This window comes from Bos javanicus, chromosome 17 (assembly GCF_032452875.1).
Source record: "Bos javanicus breed banteng chromosome 17, ARS-OSU_banteng_1.0, whole genome shotgun sequence".
NCBI lineage: Eukaryota > Metazoa > Chordata > Mammalia > Artiodactyla > Bovidae > Bos > Bos javanicus.
The window spans coordinates 4,125,760-4,153,397 of NC_083884.1; the positions used below are offsets into that span (position 1 = coordinate 4,125,760).

General features: G+C 40.5%; 1 long non-coding RNA gene across 1 annotated transcript in view; it reads left to right on the top strand.

The window, feature by feature from the left end:
* The window catches only part of LOC133228493 (uncharacterized), a 52,469-nt gene that overhangs the window by 18,571 nt on the left and 6,260 nt on the right, over nt 1-27,638 (top strand). The gene's annotated exons all lie outside the window — the stretch shown is intronic.

Here is a 27,638-nt window from a genome sequence, read left to right on the forward strand (position 1 = left end):
CTGGGTCATTTATTAGAGAATCTCCCACATCAATATCTTTAAGTTTTACATGGGGCTAGTTAGGCTCTTAATAAAACACATTTCCTAATTTTTGCAGCATGCTAAGTAAGTTGGTCACTCACCTAGAGCCAGACATCCTGGAATGTGAAGTCAAGTGGGCCTTAGACAGCATCACTATGAACAAAGCTAGTTGAGGTGATAGAATTCCAGTTGAGCTATTTCAAATCCTGAAAGATGATGCTGTGAAAGTACTGCACTCAATATGCCAGCAAATTTGGAAAACTCAGCAGTGGCCACAGGACTGGAAAAGGTCCGTTTTCATTCCAATCCCAAAGAAAGGCAATGCCAAAGAATGCTCAAACTACTGCACAACTAAACTCATCTCACACACGAGTAAAGTCATGTTCAAAATTCTCCAAACCAGGCTTCAGCAATACGTGAACCATGAACTTCCAGATGTTCAAGCTGGTTTTAGAAAAGGCAGAGAAACCAGAGATCAAATTGCCAACACCCGCTGGATCATCGAAAAAGCAAGAGAGTTCCAGAAAAACATCTACTTCTGCTTTATTGACAATGCAAAGCCTTTGACTGTGTGGATCACAATAAACTGTGGAAAATTCTTCAAGAGATGGGAATACCAGACCACTTGACCTGCCTCTTGAGAAACCTGTATGCAGGTCAGGAAGCAACAGTTAGAACTGGACATGGAACAACACACTGGTTCCAAATAGGAAAAGGAGTTCGTCAAGGCTGCATATTGTCACCCTGCTTATTTAACTTATATGCAGAGTACATCATGAGAAACGCTGGGCTGGAAGAAGCACAAGCTGGAATCAAGATTGCTGGGAGAAATATCAATAACCCCAGATATGCAGATGACACCACCCTTATGGCAGAAAGTGAAGAGGAACTAAAAAGCCTCTTGATGAAAGTGAAAGAGGAGAGTGAAAAAGTTGGCTTAAAGCTCAACATTCAGAAAACTAAGATCAGGGCATCTGGTCCCATCACTTCATGGCAAATAGATGGGGAAACAGTGGAAACAGTGTCAGACTTTATTTTGGGGGGCTCCAAAATCACTGCATATGGTGACTGCAGCCAGGAAATTAAAAGACGCTTACTCCTTGGAAGAAGAGTTATGATCAACCTAGATAACATATTAAAAAGCAGAGACATTACTTTGCCAACAAAGGTCCGTCTAGTCAAGGCTATGGTTTTTCCAGTGGTCATGTATGGGTGTGAGAGTTGGACTGTGAAGAAAGCTGAGCACCGAAGAATTGATACTTTTGAACTGTGGTGTTGGAGAAGACTCTTGAGAGTCCCTTGGACTGCAAGGAGATCCAAGCAGTCCATTCTAAAACAGATCAGCCCTGGGTGTTCCTTGGAAGGAATGATGCGAAAGCTGAAACTTCAGTACTTTGGCCACCTCATGCGAAGTGTTGACTCATTGGAAAAGACTCTGATGCTGGGAGGGATTGGGGGCAGGAGGAGAAGGGGACGGCAGAGGATGAGATGGCTGGATGGCATCACTAACTCGATGGACCTGAGTTTGAGTGAACTCCGGGAGTTGGTGATGGACAGGGAGGCCTGGCGTGCTGTGATTCATGGGGTAGCGAAGAGTCGGACACGACTGAGCGACTAAACTGAACTGAACTGAAAACACTGTCAGGCCCGCTCACAGAACTAAGGACTGAGCAGAGCTAACTGGCTCCAGACCAGCCTGTCCCCCTCTGGTGACAGGCAGGCGAGGGCAGCCAGAGCCAGAAGGGGGCAATCGCTGCCCCAGAGAGGCATTATCTATCAAATTGCAAGCAGGCTTCGTTGCTAACCAAGACTTCTTGGGATTCTGGACGGTCAACATCCGCCTGAGAAGGTGCGCCGGTTGTACACCCAGAAAACTGAGCAGCAGGGATGGGGGAGGCGATAAGTCGCAGCATCTGCTCCCGCCAAACACCTAGTCACCTGAGCTGCTTGGATCTGGGAAGGGCACAAAACGCAGGCCCAACCGAGTCTGTGCCTCTGAGGACTACCCAAGTGCCTGAACCTGAGCGGCTTAGACCTGGGAAGTGCATACAACCCAGGGCCGGCCTCGGACGGTTCCCGGCAAAGCAACCAAGAGCCTGAGCAGTGTGGACAGGGAGGGCACATGCCCCGTGAGCGGGGGCAGGCCCAGTGTGGCTGAGGCACTGCGAGCACATGCCAGTGTTATTTGTTTGCAGCGACCCTCCCTCCCCACAGCGTGACTGAAGAAGTGAGCCTAAAAAAGTGTGCACCACCACCCCTGTGTCAGGGCAGAAATTAGACAACTGAAGTGACCAGCAAACAGAAGAAGCTAAAACAGAGGGAAACTCCTTGGAAGTTACAAGTGCAATAGATTAAAACCCTGTAGTTAGTACCAACTACATAGGAAGGGGCCTATAGACCTTGAGAAATATAAGCCGGTTCAAGGAACTATCCAAAAATGAACTGACCCCCACAGTGCCCACAACAACACCAGAGAAATTCCTAGATATATTTTTACTATTTTTACTATCATTCTTTAATTTTTTTAAGTCCTCTATTACTCCTTTAATTTTCATTTTTATAACCTACTATTACTTTGCAAAAAAAGGAGGGACCCTATTTTTTTAAAGCAAACTTCATATATATATATATATATATATATATATATATATTTTATAATTTTTGTGACTTTGTTTTGTTTTTGTTTTTTTTCCCATTACTATTGTATTTTTGAAAATCCAGCTTCTACTCTAGACTTTTAATCTTTGCTTTTTGGTATTTGTTATCAATTTTGTACCTTTAAGAACCCAATCTTCAGTACCCATTTTTACTTGGGAGCAAGATTACTGGCTTGACTGCTCTCTCCCCCTTTGGACTCTCCTTTTTCTCCACCAGGTCACCTCTATCTCCTCCCTCCCCTTCTCTTCTCTACCCAACTCTGTGAATCTCTTTGTGTGTTCCAGATGGTGGAGAACACTTAGGGAACTGACTACTGGCTAGATCTGTCTCTCTCCTTTTGATTCCCCCCTTTATCCTCCTGGCCACCTCTGTCTCCTTCCTTCCTCTTCTCTTCTCTGTATAACTCAGTGAACATCTCTGAGTGGTCCAGACTGTGAAGCACACATAACGAAGTGATTACTGGCTAGCTTGCTCTCTCCCCTTTTGATTCCACCTCATCCCATCCTGGTCACCTCTATCTCCCTCCTCCCTCTTCTCTTCTCCATGTAACTCTGTGAACCTCTCTGGGTGTCCCTCACTGTGGAGAAACTTTTCATCTTTAACCTAGATGTTTTATCAATGTTGCTGTATAGATGGAGAAGTCTTGAGGCTACTGTAAAAATAAGACTGAAAACCAGAAGCAGGGGGCTCAAGTCCAAATCCTGAGAACACCATAGAACTCCTGACTCCAGGGAACATTAATCGACAGGAGCTCATCAAACACCTCCATACCTATACTGAAACCAAGCACCACCCAAGGGCCAACAAATTCCAGAGCAAGACATACCACGCAAATTCTCCAGCAACACAGGAACACAGCCCTGAGCTTCATCTTTTTTAATATAAATTTATTTATTTTAATTGGAGGTTAATTACTTTACAATATTGTATTGGTTTTGCCATACATCAACATGATATACAGGCTGCCCAAAGTCACTCCAAACCCATTGACATCTCCTAACTCATTACTGGACACTTCATTGCACTCCAAAGAGAAGAAATCCAGCTCCACCCACTAGAACACCAACACAAGCTTCTCTAACCAGGAAACCTTGACAAGCCACCCGTACAACTCCACCCAAAGCGAGGAAACCCCACAATAAAGAGAACTCCACAAACTGCCAGAATACAGAAAGGACACCCAAAACACAGCAATATAAACAAGATGAATAGACTGAGGAACATCCAGCAGGTAAAGGAACAGGATAAATGCCCACCAAATGAAACAAAAGAGGAAGAGATAGGGAATCTACCTGATAAAGAATTCCGAATAATGATAGTGAAAATGATCCAAAATCTTGAAATCAAAATGGAATCACAGATATATAGCCTGGAGACAAGGGTTGAGAAGGTGAGAGAAAGGTTTAACAAGGACCTAGAAGAAATAAAAAAGAGTCAATATATAATGAATAATGCAATAAATGAGATAAAAAACACTCTGGAGGGAAGAAATAGTAGAATTTCTTCAGAAGAAAGGATTAGTGAGGTAGAAGAAAGAATGGTAGAAGTAAATTAATCAGAGAGGAAAAAAGAAAAATGAATTAAAAGAAATGAGGACAATCTCAGAGACCTCTGGGACAATGTTAAACACCCCAACATTCGAATCATAGGAGTCCCAGAAGAAGAAGACAAAAAGAAAGACCATGAGAAAATACTTGAGGGATAATAGTTGAAAACTTCCCTAAAATGGGGAAGGAAATAATCACCCAAGTCCAAGAAACCCAGAGAGTCCCAAACAGGGTAAACCCAAGGTGAAACACCCCAAGACACATATTAATCAAATGGACAAAGATCAAACACAAAGAACAAATATTTAAAGCAGCAAGAAAAAAAAAAAAAAAAAAACAACAAATAACACACAAGGGAATTCCCATAAGGATAACAGCTGATCTTTCAATAGAAACTCTTCAGGCCAGGAGGGAATGGCAGGACATACTTAAAGTGATGAAAGAAAATAACCTACAGCCCAGATTACTGTACCCAGCAAGGATCTCATTCAAATATGAAGGAGAAATCAAAAGCTTTACAGACAAGCAAAAGCTGAGAGAATTCAGCACCACCAAACCAGCTCTCCAACAAATACTAAAGGATATTCTCTAGACAGGAAACACAGAAAGGGGGTATAAACTTGAACCCAAAACAATAAAGTAAATGGCAGCAGGATCATGCTTATCAATAATTATATTAAATGTAAATGGGTTGAATGAGCCAACCAAAAGACAAAGATTGGCTGAATGGATACAAAAACAAGACCCCTATATATGTTGTCTACAAGAGACCCACCTCAAAACAAGGAACACATACAGACTGAAAGTGAGGGGCTGGAAAAAGATATTCCATGCAAATAGGGACCAAAAGAAAGCAGGAGTAGCAATACTCATATCAGATAAAATAGACTTTAAAACAAAGGCTGTGAAAAGAGACAAAGAAGGATACTACATAATGATCAAAGGATCAATCCAAGAAGGAGATATAAAAATTATGAATATATATGCACCCAACATAGGAGCACCGCAATATGTAAATACACCACAAATGCTGACGAGTATGAAACGGGAAATTAACAATCACACAATAATAGTGGGAGACTTTAATGCCCCACTCACACCTATGGATAGATCAACTAAACAGAAAATTAACAAGGAAACACAAACTTTATCTGATACAATAGACCAGTTAGACTTAATTGCTATCTATAGGACATTTCACCCCAAAACAATGAATTTCACCTTTTTCTCAAGCACACACGGAACCTTCTCCAGGATAGATCACATCCTGGGCCATAAATCTAGCCCTCACAAATTGAAAAAAAAAAGTTGAAATCACTCCAAGGATCTTTTCTGACCACAATGCAGTAAGATTAGATCTCAATTACAGGAGAAAAACTATTTAAAATTCCAACATATGGCGGCTGAACAACACGCTGCTGAATAACCAACAAATCACAGAAGAAATCAAAAAAGAAATCAAAGTATGCATTGAAACAAATGAAAATGAAAACACAACAACCCAAAACCTGTGGGACATTGTAAAAGCAGTACTAAGGGGAAGGTTCATAGCAATACAGGCATACCTCAAGAAACAAGAAAAAAGTCAAATAAATAACCCAACTCTACACCTAAAGCAACTAGAAAAGGAAGAAATGAAGAACCCCAGGGTTAGTAGAAGGAAAGAAGTCTTCAAAATTAGGGCAGAAATAAATGAAAAAGCAACAAAAGAGACCATAGCAAAAATCAACAAAGCCAAAAGCTGGTTCTTTCAGAGGAATAATAAAATTGACAAACCATTAGCCAGACTCATCAAGAAACAAAGGGAGAAAAATCAAATCAATAAAATTAGAAATGAAAATGGAGAGATCACAACAGACAACACAGAAATACAAGGGATCACAAGAGACAACTATTAGCAATTATATGCCAATAAAATGGACAACGTGGAAGAAATGGACAAATTCTTAGAAAAGTACAACTTTCCAAACTGAACCAGGAAGAAATAGAAAATCTTAACAGACCCATCACAAGCACGGAAATTGAAACTGTAATCAGAAATCTTCCAGCAAACAAAAGCCCAGGTCCAGACAGCTTCACAGCTGAATTCTACCAAAAACTTAGAGAACAGCTAACACCTATCCTCGGAGAAGGCAATGGCAACCCACTCCAGTACTCTTGCCTGGAAATTCCCATGGATGGAGGAGCCTGGTAGGCTGCAGTTCATGGGGTCGCTATGAGTCAGATACGACTGAGCAACTTCACTTTCACTTTTAACTTTCACGCATTCAAGAAGGAAATGGCAACCCACTCCAGTGTTCTTGCCTGGAGAATCCCAGGGACAGGGGAGCCTGGTAGGCTGCCGTCTATGGGGTCGCACAGAGCTGGACACTATTGAAGAGACTTAGCAGCAGTAGCAGCAGCAGCAACACCTATCCTACTCAAACTCTTCCAGAAAATTGCAGAGGAAGGTGAACTTCCAAACACATTCTATGAGGCCACCATCACCCTAATACCAAAAATGCCACCAAAGATGGCACCAAAAAAGAAAACTACAGGCCAATATCACTGATGAACATAGATGCAAAAATCCTTAACAAAATTCTAGCAGTCAGAATCCAACAACACATTAAAAAGATCATACATCATGACCAAATGGGCTTTATCCCAAGGATGCAAGGATTCTTCAATATCCACAAATCAATCAATGTAATACACCACATTAACAAATTGAAAAACAAAAGCCATATGATTATCTCAATATATGCAGAGAAAGCCTTTGACAAAATTCAACATCCATGTATGATAAAAACTCTCCAGAAAGAAGGAATAGAAGGAACATACCTCTACATAATAAAAGCTATCTATGACAAACCCACAGCAAACATTATCCTCAATGGTGAAAAATTGAAAGCATTTCCCCTAAAATCAGGAACAAGACAAGGGTGCCCACTGTCACCACTACTATTCAACATAGCTTTGGAAGTGTTGGCCACAGCAATCAGAGCAGAAAAAGAAATAAAAGGAATCCAAATTGGAAAAGAAGAAGTAAAACTCTCACTGTTTGCAGATGACATGATCTTCTACATAGAAAACCCTAAAGAATCCACCAGAAAATTACTAGAGCTAATCAATGAATATAGTAAAGTGGAAGGATATAAAATCAACACACAGAAATCCCTTGCATTCCTATACACTAATAATGGAAAATAGAGAAATTAAAGAAACAATTTCATTCACCATTGCAACGAAAAGAATAAAAGACTTAGGAATATATCTACCTAAAGAAACTAAAGACCTATATATAGAAAACTATAAAACGCTGGTGAAAGAAATCAAAAAGGACACTAGTAGATAGAGAAATATACCATGTTCATGGCTTGAAAGAATCAATATAGTGAAAATTAGTATGCTACCCAAAGCAATCTATAGATTCAATGCAATCCCTATCAAGCTACCAATGGTATTTTTCACAGAGCTAGAACAAATAATTTCACAATTTGTATGGAAATACAAAAAACCTCGAATAGCCAAAGCGATCTTGAGAAAGAAGAATGGAACTGGAGGAATCAACCTACCTGACTTCAGGCTCTATTACAAAGCCACAGTTATCAAGACAGTATGGTACTGGCACAAAGACAGAAATATAGATCAATGGAACAAAATAGAAAGCCCAGAGATAAATCCATGCACATATGGACACCTTATCTTTGACAAAGGAGGCAAGAATATACAATGGAGAAAAGACAATCTCTTTAACAAGTGGTGCTGGGAAAACTGGTCAACCACTTGTAAAAGAATGAAACTAGACCACTTTCTAACACCATACACAAAAATAAACTCAAAATGGATTAAAGATCTAAACATAAGACCAGAAACTAGAGGAGAACAGAACATAGGCAAAACACTCTCCGACATAAATCACAGCAGGATCCTTTATAACCCACCTCCCAGAATATTGGAAATAAAAGCAAAAATGAACTAATTAAAATTAAAAGCTTCTGCACAACAAAGGAAACTATAAGCAAGGTGAAAATACAGCCTTCAGAATGGGAGAAAATAACAGCAAATGAAGCAACTGACAAAGAATTAATCTCAAAAATATACAAGCAACTCCTTCAGCTCAATTCCAGAAAAATAAATGACCCAGTCAAAAAAGGGGCCAAAGACCTAAACAGACATTTCTCCAAAGAAGACATACAGATGGCTAACAAACACATGAAAAGATGCTCAACATCACTCATTATCAGAGAAATGCAAATCAAAACCACAATGAGGTACCATTTCATGCCGGTCAGAATGGTTGTGATCCAAAAGTCTACAAGCAATAAATGCTGGAGAGGGTGCAGAGAAAAGGGAACCCTCTTAAACTGTTGGTGGGAATGCAAACTAGTACAGCCACTATGGAGAACAGTGTGGAGATTCCTTAAAAAACTGGAAATAGAACTGCCATATGACCCAGCAATCCCACTGCTGGGCATACACACTGAGGAAACCAGAATTGAAAGAGACAGGTGTACCCCAATGTTCATCGCAGCACTGTTTATAATAGCCAGGACATGGAAGCAACCTAGATGTCCATCAGCAGATGAATGGATAAGAAAGCTGTGGTACTTATACACAATGGAGTATTACTCAGCTATTAAAAAGAATACATTTGAATCAGTTCTAATGAGGTGGATGAAACTGGAGCCTATTATACAGAGTGAAGTCAGCCAGAATGAAAAACACCAAGACAGTATACTAATGCATATATATGGAATTTAGAAAGATGGTAACAATAACCCTGTATGAGAGACAGCAAAAGAGACACAGATGTATAGAACAGTCTTTTGGACTCTGTGGGAGAGGGCGAGGGTGGGATGATTTGGGAAAATGGCATTGAAACATGTGTAATATCATATGTTAAATGAATCGCCAGTCCAGGTTCCATGCATGATACTGGATGCTCAGGGCTGGTGCACTGGGATGACCCAGAGGGATGGTATGGGGAGGGAGGTGGGAGGGGCTTCAAGATGGGGAACACATGTACACCCATGGTGGATTTATGTTGATGTATGGCAAAACCACTACAATATTGTAAAGTAATTTGCCTCCAATTAAAATAAATAAATTTATATTAAAAAAATAAAGCTGAAACTCCAATACTTTGGCTGCCTCATGCAAAGAGTTGACTCATTGGAAAAGACTTTGATGCTGAGAGGGACTAGGGGCAGGAGGAGAAGGGGACGACAGAAGATGAGATGGCTGGATGGCATCACTGACTTGACGGACAGTAGTTTGAGTGAATTCCAGGGGTTGATGATAGACAGGGAGGCCTGGTGTACTGCGATTCATGGGGTCGAAAAGAGTCGGACACGACTGAGCGACTGAAATGAAGTGAACTGAAATAAGTTTTGGGAGCCCACTGGAGGAAGGTTTCTGGGCCCTTGCTATCTATTATACATTCATTCATTTAATCCTCAATTTGTGCCAGATACTCTCCAATTTACTTGATCCAGGAAACCAGTTAATGGTTGGGCAGAGGAAGAGAGTTCTCCAGGTTGAGTGGACTGGGAGAAAGGACTCATGGGTCAACTGCTCTTTAAACACCCTTCCAAGCAGTCCTCCTAATTTTAGGTGCATTACACCCTCAGTTCCAGGAGGACCAGGTGCCATTGCCTCCTAGGATTCTGGAAAACTCTGCAGTAGACATTTCCATTTAATATATTGTCTTTCACTTTTCTTTATATCTTTACCACTCGTTCGATTGCTTTCCAGCATTCTAAGTTTGATTGCTCTTGTCTCCTCTTTGCTCATCCTTCCTTTGGTGTTTACACCCATAACAAATCCTTTTAACGTTATTTTTATTAGTTTTACGAGGTAATAAGAGTAAATGTACACCCAGCCCACCATCTTCATTAGAAATGCCCCATATTTCCTACTTTGGGATTTTGGATCAATATATTGATCTACTGTATGTTCTATGCACGCTTATTTTCTTAACGCGAATTCTAGTAGAAATTATGCTTCATGTCACGTCCCAGTTCGCATTTATGAATAACACCTCATAATTGACTATCGCTTTACATTACATGGGGCATTTTTTAAATTTGTCTAACTAATTCTGTGAGGTGCTCGAGGATCCAAGACTCAGAAGAACTAGGGGACAACGTGCCCAAGATCAACACAGCCAGTCAGTGGCGGGCCTCATTCTCAAACACATCTTCCGGCTCCTGACTCTGCCACGTGGTCTCTCTCTTTGTCATTCTACCTTTCCATTTCACAAGAAAAACACATGGGATGGAGCAGTGTTTCTTTTCATAAATTTGACACAATTCAGAAAGCTGCTGAAAAAAACAAGTATATTCCTGAATGTGAATCCCGGAAGACTGCCCACTCCAGTCCTGAGCAGGGAAGACATTTTGCTTCCCTGTTAGAATGGCCCATTTGTTGTAGTTTACCTAGAATGTCTTGTCAGTACTGCCTACCCCATGCAGTGGCCTAGTGGTGATTCAGCTTAAGCTGAGAGTCTACCCACTCGGTCTCTATGGTCCTTTCTGGGTCTCAAGTCTTCCAAAATCTCATAGACTCTTCCTCTGATCCCCACGAAGTTCTCACATCTTTGCTCCCATAAGGAGATCTGCACATATGTTTCCCATGACTGTGAACTATGAGAAGTTGTCAGGGCCTTTCAATCACTCTAACAGCCTATAAAAGCTTGCTGTATTTTCAGTTTTACTAAATATTTCTATAATTCAAAAATTATGGAAATGGATAATGTTTCTGTTCTTCGGGAATATATTTAACAGCTGTGTGCATACCAGATGCAAATGAATATATCGAAATAAATTGTGCGTTTTATAGACTACACTTCATATTAACTGCCTTCCCCTTCAGACACCTTGGACCCTGCCCCTGCCAGAATATGGAAGATGCTAGAGCACTTTACAGGGGGCATTTTTTTCCTTGGCTCTACCAAGAGAAAAGGTGAGGTTCTATCCAAGCATTCTGAATATAAGCACAAGTCCTTTGGCCTAAGCCAGCACTTCTCAAGTTGAAAAGCAACTTGGTAAAGGTGACTCTGTGTTAAGGAGTGGTGGGCATTGGTTAAGCTATTAACCCTCTCTAACTCCAGTTTCCACAGTTGAAAAGCAGAGATATTTCACCCAACAGAGTTTACTCAGGGTAATTAGGTTCCTAACAAAGAGATCAGTAACTATAGGGGGATGATTGTCACATACTGCCAAACCTCCAAATCAAAAGCTGAAAAGTTCAGTCTTAGCTTTTCCTAACTGCTGGCAACTCCTTTGCAGGCAGAGGATTTGAAAATGGCCCAGTTGGTCATCACAGCCTAAGGCTTTGAATCTGAAGCAAGTATTACAAAAAACAAGAGCAATTGCAGAAGATTCCTTGGTGGCCCAGGGGCCTCCAGGGTCCAATCCCAGTTCCAGAGTGGGATACAGTGCTTGACAGCTCTGTGCATCCTTTCCTGCTTCTTCTTCCACTTCTGAGTCAGTTTCTCTGACCTCCCTACTATTTTGTGACCTACCCATTAGCCCTCTAATAAATGTATTTTGCCTTAAGATAGTTTAAAATAGGTAAATTCTCATGTTTATAACTAAGAAAGCTGTTATTAAATACACTTCTGTTCCTTTCTAGAGTTTAAGGATCCCACCTTGTGCATCACACAGGAAAGTTCTAAGCACATAATGGAGATAACAGCAGAGATTTTCCAGAAAGCTGCTTGGTAGAAACTAACCATAAGTCATATTAATTTGTTTACTTCCTCAGAGCCTCCTCTCTTATTTCTCTTATTTCCAGTTATCCAGCTTTGAAAGACAAAAATCAGACTGGGAATGGAGTTCTGAGCAATCAGGAGGGTTATCAGTCAGGGTTGCTTGGGGAAAACTGTAACTCAGGGCTTTTTTGTAGGGATTCTCTCATTGATAAGGATTGGGGAACACTCAGGAGACTGTCACAGGGAAAACCATTGTTCTTGTAGCCAGATGGCCCAGACAAATCTCCACAGACTTCCATGTACCAATCCTGGGACATCAGCAATGGCTCTGGTTTCCCAGACATGCAAGCAAGAACTCACTAAGTGAATTCACTGGGCCAGTGTTGAGACCTAGGCCATGAATCAAGAGTACATCATGCAAAATACCAGGCTGGATAAATCACAAGCTGAAATCAAGACTGCTGGGAGAAATATCAACAATCTCAGATATGCAGATAATTCCACTGTAATGGCAGAAAGTGAAGAGGAACTCAAGACCCTCTTGATAAGGGTGAAAGAGGAGAGAAAAAGCTGGCTTAAAACTGAAAATTCAAAAAACTAAGATCATGGCATCCAGTCCTATCATTTTGTGGCAAATAGATGGGGGGAAAAGTGGAAACAGTGGCAGGTTTTCTGGGGCTCCAAAATCACTGCAGTGACTGCAGCCACAAAATTAAAAGATGCTTGCTCCTTGGAAGGAAAGCTGTGACAAACCTAGACAGTGTATTAAAAAGCAAAGGCACCACTTTGCCAACAAAGGTCCATATTGCCAAAGTTATGGTTTTTCCAGTGGTCATGTATGGATGTGAGAGTTGGACCATAAAGAAGGCTGAGCACTGAAGAATTGATGCTTTTAAATTGTGGTGCTAGAGAAAATTCTTGAGAGTCCCTAAGACTGCGAGGAGATCAAACCAGTCAATCCTAAAGGAAATCAACCCTGGATATTCATTGGAAAACTGATGCTGAACCTGGAGTTCCAATACTTTGGACTTTTCCAATGAGCTGACTCATTGGGTAAAAAAAACACCCTGATGCTGAGAAAGATTGGAGACTGAAGGAGAAGAGGGTGGCAGAGGATGAGATGGTTAGATGGTATCACTGACTCAATGGACATGAATTTGAGCAAACTCTGGGACAGTGAAGGACAGGGAAGTCTGGCATGCTGCAGTCTATGGGGTTGCAAAGAGTCAGACACGACTGAACAACAACAGCAACTCACAGGAAGAAAAGTCATACAGTTTGTCTGCCTGGATCTAAACTCCAGCTCTGCATCCTGCTAGCAGAGGGACTTTGAGCTTATTACTAAAGATATCAGTGTCCTCCTTTCCACATTTGTGAAATGGGAATAATAATAGCATCTATTTCACAAAGCCCTTGTGGGAATTCAGTAAGTCATGTATGAAACGAGATGCCAGTCAAGGTTCAATGCACGATGCTGGATGCTTGGGGCTGGTGCACTGGGACGACCCAGAGGGATGGTGTGGGGAGGGAGGAGGGAGGAGGGTTCAGGATGGGGAACACATGTATACTAATTAAATAATTTTCTATTAAAGAAAAAAAAAAGAAACAATTAAAAAAAAAAAAGAACATCTCAAGTGCTTCCTACAGGGCCTAGAACAGCACTGGCACTCGATGAATTGTGGTCATTATTGTTGAAAATTTTCAGCTGCCAAATAAATGGACAACATGTAACTAATTGCCTTATAAGATGGCCATCAAGTGCTTACTTTACAAGAATTACTAGCAGTGGTACAATGGTCAGCAACTTACAAAGAACTTCTTTGCATAGGGAGTAATGGTTAAGAGCTCAATCGTGACATCAAAAGAGCTTGGGTTCAAGTCCTCATCTGTCGCTTCACAGCCCAGTGATTTTGGGCAACTTCTCTGAGCATCCATTTACACATCTCTGATACAAAGTTAATAATACCTACTTCTTGGAGCTAATTTGAGGATTAAATTAGATATATACATAAACAGCTTAGTTCAGTGCCTGACACATGGAAAACACCCAAGAATTATTATCATCTTCTCAACAAATCTATGAGGCAGTATATTTTTTATTTCTAATTCTCTAGATGAGAAACCTGAGGGTAAAAAGAATAAGTCACCCCTCCAGGATCATGTGACCCAGAAAAGGCAGGAGAACAACTTCGAATCCTACATTTTTCATCTAACCACCTTCAGCCCTCCCTGGTCAGCATGACATTGTGATTTCTACTTTTGGTGGGTAAACTGTCAGGCTGTGTCCAATTTTCTCAATTAGGTAAAGAAGTTTCCATGATGCTCAGATTATACTAGCATCATTTCTGTCTCTGCCTGTATCCTTTCGAGTCAACCAATCCCAACTTGCTGGGCAGATGATTGGGAGTGTGAGAAGAAGCTAATCCATGTTCCTATCATAGAAAGGACAGCCTTTATCCAAAACTGCATTTTGTCAGATCCTCTCTAGGCATTTTCTTTCTTGTCAATGAGCTCTCTGGTGTTTGAGACCTCTTATGGAGTATATTCTTGTCACCCTTCTTTATGTTAAACAGGATCATTTCAGGCCAGGAAACACATCAGATCCCAAAGTGAAGAGCCAGTTTCAGAGCCATAAATTAAAAACATGGGGAAAATGTTCTATCCTGTCAGAAAGAACTCCATCTTCCTCAAACTTGCTTTCCCATACTTCATCCCTGCACTTTCTCTCAGTGGACTTGACAGAAAAATTATTTGGATGTGTCATGTGCTGTCATCTTGGGCCAACAAACTGATGGTTTAACGCAAAATGACTGAGCAGCCCAGGAATCTCATGCTGGAACTACCTCACACTGGAGTTAAGGGAACAAGTCATCCCACCTGGGAATTTTAAGCAACAGTTTGGCATCACCCTAATTTGATCATTGATTTCTTAGTGAAGATAACATTTCTGGGAAGAACAGGGATTGGGAGGGGTGGGCAGCAGGAAATACCTTCTCATGGCCCTAAACACAAGGTTCTTTTCACCAAAGGAGCGGGAATCTTCTCCAATGGAAACAAATTTCTGTCTGTCTGTCTCTCTTTTCCCCTCTCTACTTGCTCTCTCTCTCAACCCACAAAAATGCTCAAAAGAGCTAGAAACATCCAACAACTCCAAAACAACGCAGGGAGTCAATTTATTATTGTACTTTTAGGATTACTTGTTTGCCAAGTGAGTGAAGTGAAGTGAAAATCTCTTAGTCATGTCCAACTCTTTGTGACCCCATGGACTATACAGTCCATGGAATTCTCCAGGCCAGAATACTGGAGTGGGTGGCTGTTCCCTTCTCCAGGGTATCTTCCCAACCCAGGGATCAAACCCAGGTCTCCCGCATTGTGGGCAGATTCTTTACCAGCTGAGCCACAAAATTGTTCATTATTGAGTAATTTAGTAATTACAGCACAGCTGGTTGGAGGAGAGCCTCTTGCCTGGGCGACCAGGTCTAGTTCACGATGCTGTGTGACTTTGAGGAAGTTGTTTGACCTCTCTGGGTCTCAGTTTCTCCATCAGGGAAAACAGGTGGTGGGTGGTGAGGAAGAATTGGATAATTTAGTATTTAATGATGTGCATGTTTTATGGACCTCAATTTGGGAAATTTTGGCTGCCCCCTGAGAAAGAACCAAAGAGGAACTCTTCTAAAAGTCTTCCTTCAGAAGAAGGATGAGTATTAGTTTATATGGAGAAACTCTATTAGAACTAGGGGTATGAGTACATGGCAACTACAGAAGTTAAGAAATTGATACAATTCCAAGTAAACTTAGAGCTGAAATCTCATGGAGATCCACTGTTGATCCCTTCCTTCTTCCAGGATGAAACCTGAAGTCCAGACAGGCAAAGAGTCAGAAACACCTGAGCTCTTCCCACACACAGGAGGCCACCACCTGGTTAGAATGACTCAGCTTGTGAACTATGGCGCCATTCAGTATTTGGCAATCAGACTCTCAGTAACGGAATGATAAAAGGATTCCCATCATTGCTTTTGCGATGTTAGAGAGGACCCTCTCACATATGCATTTTTGTGAGTACAGAGGGAGAAAAAAAAAGATCAGCTGAACAGACATTTCTTTGGGGGACATGGCCCTGACACTGAGCTGGGGCTCCTGGGGTGAAACAAGCCTAGGGAAGTTACTGGTTGTCCTCATGTGATGCGTTCTGCCTTGACCAAGGAACATGTCATTTATGTAGGACAGTTATTCCTTGAAATCAGAAAAAAAGTTTGTGTCTCCTGGAGTCTTATTTAGTAATTATTTTCCCATTACAAGTAAAATTAATATGCTCAGACACAAATATGCTGCTCTGTTCAGCTGCTAACCTAACCTGATTCTGTCTTCAGCTCTGAGTGTGTCAACTTAAAGTTTGTGACAACCATCTATTTCAACACTAACTGGCCTTGATCACATTTTTACAAAACAGTTAAATTATTTGTTTATTTAACTGACGGCTGCATTGCTCACTGGGAACACATATATAAAAAAGTTAAAAATCAACAGATAACTTCATGAACAAAACAGGAATACAAACACAAATTACCATTTTATTAGGTTTGACATATATAACAGCTCTCAATATTGCCTGGAGCCATTAGCTAAATAAATCAACTCTTGCACACTGACAGGCAAAAAAGAAAGGAAAGTTCTATTTCATTTGGCCTAAAAAGAAAACCAAATTCACAGTTTAGCATGTGAGAAAGGTACAAACTTCAGTGAGGCAAGGCTCCAATAGCTACCCATTCTTTTTCTATGGAATTGGGCATGAGCCAAATCAGCAACTAAACCATAGACAATATTTTTTTTTTTTTTTTTTAGTGGATATTTTGATCAGCCTTTCTTTTTTTTTTTTTTCCTAATTTTATTTTATTTTTAATCTTTACATAATTGTATTAGTTTTGCCAAATATCAAAATGAATCCGCCACAGGTATACATGTGTTCCCCATCCCGAACCCTCCTCCCTCCTCCCTCCCCATACCAACCCTCTGGGCCGTCCAGTGCACCAGCCCCAAGCATCCAGCATCGTGCATCGAACCTGGACTGGCAACTCGTTTCCTACATGATATTTTACATGTTTCAATGCCATTCTCCCAAATCTTCCCACCCTCTCCCTCTCCCACAGAGTCCATATATTTTAATCATATAAACCTTTATGCAAGTGAAGTTGCTCAGTTATATGCGACTCTTTGTGATCCCATGGACTGTAGCCTACCAGGCTCCTCTGTCCATGGAATTTTCCAGGCAAGAATACTGGAGTGAGTTGCCATTTCCTTCTCGAGGGGATCTTCCCAATCCAGAGATTGAACCCACGTCTCCCGCATTGCAGGCAGAAACTTTACCGCCTGAGCCACCAGGGAAGCCCCCCAAAAACCTTTACACAACACAATTTCAAAAAAGTAATTTGGAGGAGAAAGATTTAATTCCTTCTTCATTGTTTCAGCAGAAAGATGCTAGAGAGTTTTAAACTCTACCCCCTTGGAGCACTATTTTAATAAATGACTGAATTTACCTAAGTACCTAGTTTTAAAAAATGTGGTTACATGTATTTTGAAAACCAAGCCAAGAAATACAAGACCCATAAAATCCTGAAGCATATTAAGTGACGGTTCCTTTTTCCTTAATCCACAACCACAAATATCAATTAAATGTAATTATATTAAATAGGTTCCCCTCCGAGCAAATAAAGATTTGCCAGGACACAAATTGCAACCCAGGTGAACAATAGATAATTTTCTTGACTACACAGACAAATACAGATGGTATATTTCAGAATATAATGTAACAAATGTGTATTTACCATAACATATATATTTCTTTCTTTCTTAGCTACTAAATGGCAGTAGGCCAAAAAATACAAATTAAAATATATGAGTTTTTCTTTCTCTTTTCTTGTATGAGAGAATAAATATGGCACTTTATATTAATAACAGCTAATTAAAAGGCTATTAATCAGGGGCAATATTAAATAAGTGGAGTCGATGAAGTAAATGCCAGAAATAACCTTGTAGGTTTGAGGGGGGAAAAAAAACTTATTTAAACAACTATTTTTCTTATTAAAAACAAATGTTTTACTGAGCTCACTGTGAGAGGAAGAAATGAATCCATGAATAGGAAAATAAAATAGGTAGGATTAAAAAGTATGTTCCTAACTATTTAGGGAGCTAACTAGTCCCATGGAAGAGAAAGGAAAAGGAGCAAAGGGCAAAGACCAAATACAGCTTTCTCAATTATGAAAAGAGGCTGCTCGTTCAATGTTTTGGAGAAGGAAATGGCAGCCCACTCCAATGTTCTTGCCTGGAGAATCCCAGGGACGGGGGAGCCTGGTGGGCTGCCATCTCTGGGGTCACACAGAGTCGGACACGACTGAAGTGACGCAGCAGCAGCAGCATTCAATGTTTGAATGTAGAGCTCTCAAGGAATATTTTTCAGGAAAGCTTTTTGTTTTCCTACAGGAAAATGAGCAAGCGTCATACTTGTCTTCCTTTTCACTATATGATATGTAACGTATGAATTTCTTCTGTCAGATGTTCTTAGGGCTGGAAATTTAATTCATTTTTGGTGTAGGATGGAAAACCTCAAAAAATAATCAATTTAAGATTGAGCATGCTGATATGTCAAGTATTTTTAGTCTCTGCCCTTGTTTAAAGTAATAAAAATAATTATCTAAAAACAGAATCTTGGAAGCACAGGCATTTTCTTTTTCTTATTGTTCACTCTCTTCAAATAGAAACCCCTTCCCCCCACTATATTGACTTTCATAGCAAAAATATTCCACTTTCCAATCTAGGAAGTGTTATGGGCAGCAGAACCTGGGGCTTTTCAATCTATTTGATCCTCAGCTTTCTCAGCTGAAAAGTTTCAGAAGTGGCCACTAAGAACCTTAATCAATATTAGTGATTCTGTGATTTCCTATAACAACGTCAAATAATATGACCTCGTGTGTGTATGTATGCTCAGTCACTAGGTCATGTCCAACTCTTTGCAATCCTATGGATTGCAGCCCTCCAAGCTCTTCTGTCCATAGAGTTTTTCAGGTAGGAATATTGGAATCGGTTTGTCATTTCCTCCTTCAGAGGATCCTCCCAACCCAAGGATCGAGCATGCATTTCCTGCGTCTCTTCATTGACAGACAGATTCTTTACCACCTGGAAAGCACCATTATGACCTCAAGGTAGGACTTATCCTGATGAGACAGATACTGCTGTGTAAGAAGCTGTCTGCTCCTTCCCTCCTCAAGGTCCAAGGTCAGTTCTATATGACCCTGGGCTTGAGGGAAACTCCTCCCTCGAGATGCCCCTTGAGATGCCCCTCAAGCTGCCTAGAAAGATTCCTCAGGAGCTGGGGTAGCCTGTCTCTGCTGAGTTAATGCTCAAGGAGTGCAAGGACCAGGAGAGATGTACTTGGTCCTGGTCCCTCCAACTGATGGTCAGGGACCACCCTTCTCACCCAGAGAGTTCCCATCGAGCCAGGCTCTCCTCCAGGGAGGTGAGGCGGGTCAGCTCCTCCAGATCCCTTTTCCCTTCCTCATGCTATTGCCCGCACCACATTCCTCCTTGCTCCCATCATCAATACCCCTAACTTCTCATTTTCCCTAGAGTTTCTTCTTTCCTTTGTTAGGTGTTACTTTAGGTGTTACTGAACCCAAAGCTTCATGTTCTGCCTTGTGAACCTCAAGAGCCTCTTCAGCCGTGGTTGGTGAGCTTTTCCTGTCTCCTGCACTCTCTGAAGCCCAGGTGGGAATGGGGCAGGGAGCTTCCCTCCTCAGATGGGAAAGAGGGAAGGTTATAGAATGGTTCTGCATCCCTTCCTTGTTTGCCACCCTTCCTACCACATCCTACCTCTTCTTCCTTCCCTTCCTTCCTTCCTTCTTTCTTTCATTCATTCTTTTTCTCCCTCTCCCTCTATCCCTTTCTTCTTCCTTCTTTTCTTCTTTCCTTTCTTAGAGGACCTCAGAAATATTAATCACACTTTCTAGTTCATGTCACACTATCCACAACTTGTGGAAGGCTGGTCTCTAGTGTTTAATTAGTTATCCCTTTCCCCTGTTCTCTTCTGCTGTTTCCCTACTCAAACCATGAAACCATTCTGATGTTTTATATGGATCCTCCTGTTCATATGTGCACTTGTAAAATGCATGTCATACATGTCTTTTAAATGATCTAAGTGGTACTATATTGTAGATCTCATAGTAGAAGCTACTACTCAGCCTCTCATGTCACCTGTTGTTACTACCAGCTGCACAGCAACTCATGACATAATCCACATGTATACCTCCACCTGGCTTTGACCACAATAATCACCTCAATGAGCATCTCTTTGTGGACACCTGTGAGGAAATATCTGGGTCGCATGCAGGAGTAGAGTGTCTTAATCTGACTGGGCATGCCAGATTGCTCTTCAGAAGGGCTATCCTGAGCTTCACTCCCATCTGTGGTGCAGAGTTTCCTCTGTCTCCCCTGCAGCATGTGGTCCTCAGATGTTATTTAATGAAGGATAATTATCATAAGTTATAAAGTGAAAGGAAACTTCTCTGTGTTCACTGGTTCATTGCTCCCCAAATTCTTCCCAAATTTCAAAAATACGTACACTTGGATTTTTATTAGACGTTTTCTTTTTAGAAAGAATGTGACAGGTTTCTGGTTCAAAATGGTGGGGTAGAAAGATGTGTGCTCATCTCCTCCTTCGAGAACACCAAAACTGCAACTAGCTGTTGAACAACCATCACCAGGAGGATGCCGGACCTCAACAAAAAAAGATACCCTATGTCCAAAGACAAAGAAGCTACAGCAAGATGGTAGGAAGGACACAGTCATGATAAAATCAAATCCCATACCCACCAGGTGAGTGACCCACAGACTTGAGAACATAATACCAAAGAAGTTCTCCCACCTTTGTGAAGGTTCTGAACACCATATCAGGCTTCCCAGCCTGGGGATCCAACAAAGGGACTGGGGATCCCCAGGGAATCTGGCCTTGAAGACCAGCAGGATTTGATTATAGGACTTCCATAGGACCAGGGAAAACAGAGACTCCAGTCTTGGAGGGTAGAAACAAAATCTTGCTTGCACCAAGACCCAGAAGAAAGGAGCAGTGACCCCACAGGAGACCAAACCAAAACAACCTGCTATTGTTAAAGGGCCTCCTGTGGAGGCGTGGGTCAGCAGGGGCTCACCACAGGGGTTCAGGTGCTCACCACTGGTAGCAGCAGTCCTGGAAGGCCCCCCTTGGCATAAAACCCTCTTGGAGGTCACCATTAACCCTACCATAGAACTCATAGACCCCAGGACTGGGTCACCTCAGGTCAAACAACTACCAAGGAGGGAGCACAACCCAACAACAGAGAAATGGATTAAAGTTTTACTGAGGATTGGGGAGGAGCTAAGATGGCGGAGGAGTAGGATGGAGAAAACACTTTCTCCCCCACGAATTCATCAAAAGAACATTTAAACTCTGAGTAAATTCCACAAAACAACTTCTGAATGCCGGCAGAGGACATCAGGCACCCAGAAAAGCAACCCAAGTCTTCGAAAGGAGGTAGGAAAAAATATAAAAGACAAAAAAAGAGACAAAAGAGGGAGGGACGGAGTTCCTCTTAAAAAGAGATAAGTTTCCAAACACCAGGAAACCTTCTCACTGCCGAATCTGTGTCGAGTCTTGGAAGCACAGAGGGCAACATAACAGGGAGGAAAAATAAATAAACAATTAAAACCCGCAGATTGCAAGTCCTATGGTAACTCCCCCAGCGGAGAAGCAGCGCAGATGCCTGCACACACCACTAGCAAGTGGGGGCTGGGCAGGGAGGCGCGGCGCCGGCTGCAGCGCTTAGAGTAAGGATCTGGCCTGAATACCCGGAGCACTATCTGAGAGAAATAATTTGGGCTAGCAAACCAGACTGTGTGATATCTACCATGCGAAAAGCCAGCCCTAACCTAAGACACCGCCAGGCCCGTGCACGGAACAAAGGACTGAACAGAGATAGCCGGCTGCAGACCATCCCCCTCCGGTGACAGGCAGCCAGAGCCGGAAGGGGGCAATCGCAGCCCCAGAGACACATTATCTGTAAAACTGTAGGCAGGCTTCTTTGCTAACTAAAACTTCTTGGGAGTCTGGACGGTCAACATCTGCCTGAGAAGGTGCACCGGTTGTACACCTAGATAACCGAGTGGCAGGGAGGCGATAAGTTGCAGCAATCGCTCTCGCCAAACACCTCATCACCTGAGCTGCTCGGACCTGGGAAAGGCACAAAACGCAGGCCCAACTGAGTCTGGGCCTCTGAGGACTACCCGAGTGGCTGAATCTGAGTGGCTTGGACCTGGGAAGTGCAGGCAGCCCAGGGCCAGCCACGGACGGTTCCCGTCAAAGCAACCTAGAGCCTGAGCAGTGTGGGCAGGGAGGCTACACGCGCAGTAAGCGGGGGCAGGCCCAGTGTGGCTGAGGCACTGCGAGCACACGCCAGTGTTATTTGTTTGTAGCATCCCTCCCTCCCTCCCCACAGCGCGACTGAACAAGTGAGCCTAAAAAAAAAAAAAGTGTCCTCCACCGTCCCCTTTGTGTTAGGGTGGAAACCAGACACTGAAGAGACCAGCAAACAGAAGAAGCTATAACAGAGGGAACCGCCTTGGAAGCTACAGGCAATAAGACTAAAACCCTGTGGTTAGTACCGACTACATAGGAAGGGGCCTATAGATCTAGAGAAATATAAGTCGGACCAAGGAACTAGCCAAAAATGAACTGAACCCACAATACTCACAACAAAACCAGAGAAAGTCCTAGATATATTTTTACTATGTTTACGATCATTCTTTCTTTCTTTTTTTTTTTAATTTTTTAAAAAAATTTTAAGTACTCTATTATTCCTTTAATTTTCACTTTTATAACTTATTACTTTGCAAAAAAAAGACCCTATTTTTTAAAGTAAACTTCATATATATATTTTTTTTTTAATAATTTTTTTGACCTTGTTTTTTTTCTTCTTCTTCTTCTTCTTTTCTTTAACATTGTATGTTTGAAATTCCAAACTCTACTCTAGATTTTTAATTTTAGCTTTTTGGTATTTGTTATCAATTTTGTACCTATAGTTTTTTTTATAATTACTGTGACTTTTTTTTTCTGTTTCTTTCTCTTTTCTTTTATATAACATTGTATATCTGAAATTCCAAACTCTACTCTAGATTTTTAATTTATGCTTTTTGGTATTTGTTATCAATTTTGTACCTGTATTTTCTTTATAATTTTTGTAACTTCGTTTGTTTTTGTTTGTTCGTTTTTTCTCTCTTTCTTTTTCTTCTTCCTTTTTTTAGCATTGTATTTTTAAAATTCCAAACTCTACTCTAGATTTTTAATTTTTGCTTTTAAGTATTTGTTACCAATTTTGTACCTTTAAGAACCCAATCTTCAGTACCCATTTTTCACTAGGGAGCGAGATTACTGGCTTGACTGTTCTCTTTTCCTTTGGACTCTCCTTTTTCTCCACCAGGTCGCCTGTGTCTCCTCCCTAACCCCTCTCTACTCTTCTCAAGTGCACATGGAACCTTCTCCAGGATAGATCACAGCCTGGGCCATAAATCTAGCCTTGGTAAATTCAAAAAAATTGAAATCATTCCAAGCATCTTTTCTGACCACAATGCAGTAAGATTAGATCTCAATTACAGGAGAAAAACTATTAAAAATTCCAACATATGGAGGCTGAACAACACGCTGCTGAATAACCAACAAATCACAGAAGAAATCAAAAAAGAAATCAAAATTTGCATAGAAATGAATGAAAATGAAAACACAACAACCCAAAACCTGTGGGACACTGTAAAAGCAGTCCTAAGGGGAAAGTTCATAGCAATACAGGCATACCTCAAGGAACAAGAAAAATGTCAAATAAATAACCTAACTCTACACCTAAAGCAACTAGAAAAGGAAGAAATGAAGAACCCCAGGGTTAGTAGAAGGAAAGAAATCTTAAAAATTAGGGCAGAAATAAATGCAAAGGAAACAAAAGAGACCATAGCAAAAATCAACAAAACCAAAAGCTGGTTCTTTGAAAGGATAAATAAAATTGACAAACCATTAGCCAGACTCATCAAGAAACAAAGGGAGAAAATCAAATCAATAAAATTAGAAATGAAAATGGAGAGATCACAAAAGACAACACAGAAATACAAGGGATCATAAGAGACTACTATCAACAATTATATGCCAATAAAATGGACAACGTGGAAGAAATGGACAAATTCTTAGAAAAGTACAACTTTCCAAAACTGGACCAGGAAGAAATAGAAAATCTTAACAGAACCATCACAAGCACGGAAATTGAAACTGTAATCAGAAATCTTCCAGCAAACAAAAGCCCAGGTCCAGACAGCTTCACAGCTGAATTCTACCAAAAATTTAGAGAAGAGCTAACACCTATCCTGCTCAAACTCTTCCAGAAAATTGCAGAGGAAGGTAAACTTCCAAACTCATTCTATGAGGCCACCATCACCCTAATACCAAAACCTGACAAAGATCCCACAAAAAAAGAAAACTAGAGGCCAATATCACTGATGAACATAGATGCAAAAATCCTTAACAAAATTCTAGCAATCAGAATCCAACAACACATTAAAAAGATCATACACCATGACCAAGTGGGCTTTATCCCAGGGATGCAAGGATTCTTCAATATCTGCAAATCAATCAATGTAATACACCACATTAACAAATTGAAAAATAAAAACCATATGATTATCTCAATAGATGCAGAGAAAGCCTTTGACAAAACTTAATATCCATTTATGATAAAAACTCTCCAGAGAACAGGAATAGAAGGAACATACCTCAACATAATAAAAGCTATATATGACAAACCCACAGCAAACATTATCCTCAATGGTAAAAAATTGAAAGCATTTCCTCTAAAGTCAGGAACAAGACAAGGGTGCCCACTTTCACCATTACTATTCAACATAGTTTTGGAAGTGTTGGCCACAGCAATCAGAGCAGAAAAAGAAATAAAAGGAATCCAAATTGGAAAAGAAGAAGTAAAACTCTCACTATTTGCAGATGACATGATCCTCTACATAGAAAACCCTAAAGACTCCACCAGAAAATTACTAGAACTAATCAATGATTATAGTAAAGTTGCAGGATATAAAATCAACACACAGAAATCCCTTGCATTCCTATACACTAATAATGAGAAAACAGAAAGAGAAATTAAGGAAACAATTCCATTCACCATTGCAATGGAAAGAATAAAATACTTAGGAATATATCTACCTAAAGAAACTAAAGATGTATATACAGAAAACTATAAAACACTGGTGAGAGAAATCAAAGAGGACACTAATAGATGGAGAAATATACCATGTTCATGGATTGGAAGAATCAATATAGTGGAAATGAGTATACTACCCAAAGCAATTTATAGATTCAATGCAATCCCTATCAAGCTACCAACAGTATTCTTCACAGAGCTAGAACAAATAATTTCACAATTTGTATGGAAATACAAAAAACCTTGAATAGCCAAAGCGATCTTGAGAAAGAAGAATGGAACTGGAGGAATCAACCTACCTGACTTCAGGCTCTACTACAAAGCCACAGTTATCAAGACAGTATGGTACTGGCACAAAGACAGAAATATAGATCAATGGAACAAAATAGAAAGCCCAGAGATAAATCCACGCACATATGGACACCTTATCTTTGACAAAAGAGGCAAGAATATACAATGGATTAAAGACAATCTCTTTAACAAGTGGTGCTGGGAAATCTGGTCAACCACTTGTAAAAGAATGAAACTAGACCACTTTCTAACACCATACACAAAAATAAACTCAAAATGGATTAATGATCTAAAAGTAAGACCAGAAACTATAAAACTCCTAGAGGAGAACATAGGCAAAACACTCTCTGACATACATCACAGCAGGATCCTCTATGACCCACCTCCCAGAATATTGGAAATAAAAGCAAAAATAAACAAATGGGACCTAATTAAACTTAAAACCTTGTGCACAACAAAGGAAACTATTAGCAAGGTGAAAAGGCAGCCTTCAGAATGGGAGAAAATAATAGCAAATGAAGCAACTGACAAACAACTAATCTCAAAAATATACAAGCAACTCCTACAGCTCAACTCCAGAAAAATAAATGACCGAATCAAAAAATGGGCCGAAGAACTAAACAGACATTTCTCCAAAGAAGACATACAGATGGCTAACAAACACATGAAAAGATGCTCAACATCACTCATTATCAGAGAAATGCAAATCAAAACCACTATGAGGTACCATTTCACGCCAGTCAGAATGGCTGCGATCCAAAAGTCTACAAATAATAAATGCTGGAGAGGGTATGGAGAAAAGGGAACCCTCTTACACTGTTGGTGGGAATGCAAACTAGTACAGCCACTATGGAGAACGGTGTGGAGATTCCTTAAAAAACTGGAAATAGAACTGCCTTATGATCCAGCAACCCCACTGCTGGGCATACACACTGAGGAAAAACAGAAGGGAAAGAGACACGTGTACCCCAATGTTCATTGCATCACTGTTTATAATAGCCAGGACATGGAAGCAACCTAGATGTCCATCAGCAGATGAATGGATAAGAAAGCTGTGGTACATATACACAATAGAATGTTACTCAGCCATTAAAAAGAATACATTTGAATCAGTTCTAATGAGGTGGATGAAACTGGAGCCTATTATACAGAGTGAAGTAAGCCAGAAAGAAAAACACCAACACAGTATACTAACGCATATATATGGAATTTAGAAAGATGGTAATAATAACCCTGTGTACGAGACAGCAAAAGAGACACTGATGTATACATCAGTCTTATGGACTCTGTGGGAGAGGGAGAGGGTGGGGAGATTTGGGAGAATGGCATTGAAACATGTACAATATCATATATGAAACCAGTCACCAGTCCAGGTTCAATGCACGATACTGGATGCTTGGGGCTGGTACACTGGGATGACCCAGAGGGATGGTATGGGGAGGGAGGAGGGAGGAGGGTTCAGGATGGGGAACACATGTATACCTGTGGCGGATTCACTTTGACATTTGGCAAAACTAATACAATATTGTAAAGTTTGAAAATAAAATAAAATTAAAAAAAAAAAGAAGTTTTACTGAGCAAGGCCCCAGTAAAAGAATAAGACCCAGTTTTTCCCACTGCAAGTCCCTCCCATCAGGAAGCTTACACAAGCTTCTCTATCTCTCTCTTTCTTTTTTTTTTTTTGGATGTTCTTTCTCAAGCCTTTTTCAAGTATACCAGAAAAGCTTTTTTACACACACATATATATATAGCATGTATAACATATGTATATATCTTAGAAAACTTATGAATTTTTGCTTAACTAAAAAATTTATGACATTTTGACTCCACTTATTTGTCTTAGTATGAATAGAATGCTATATTCCTAATTTTAAAAATAGATATGCAATAAACAACAAGGATTTACTGTATAGCACAAGGAACTGTAGTCAATATCTTATATTAACCTATAATAGGAAATAATCTGAAAAATAATATATATGTATATGGGTAACTAAGTCACCTTGGTGTGCATCTGGAACACTGTCAGTAAACTGTACTTCAGTAAAGTGCATATGTTATGAAAAAAGAATGTGACAATATTATTATAGATGAAAAAGGAACAGAAAAAAAATGAATTACGCTGGTGTGAATAGTCCCCAAATGTTA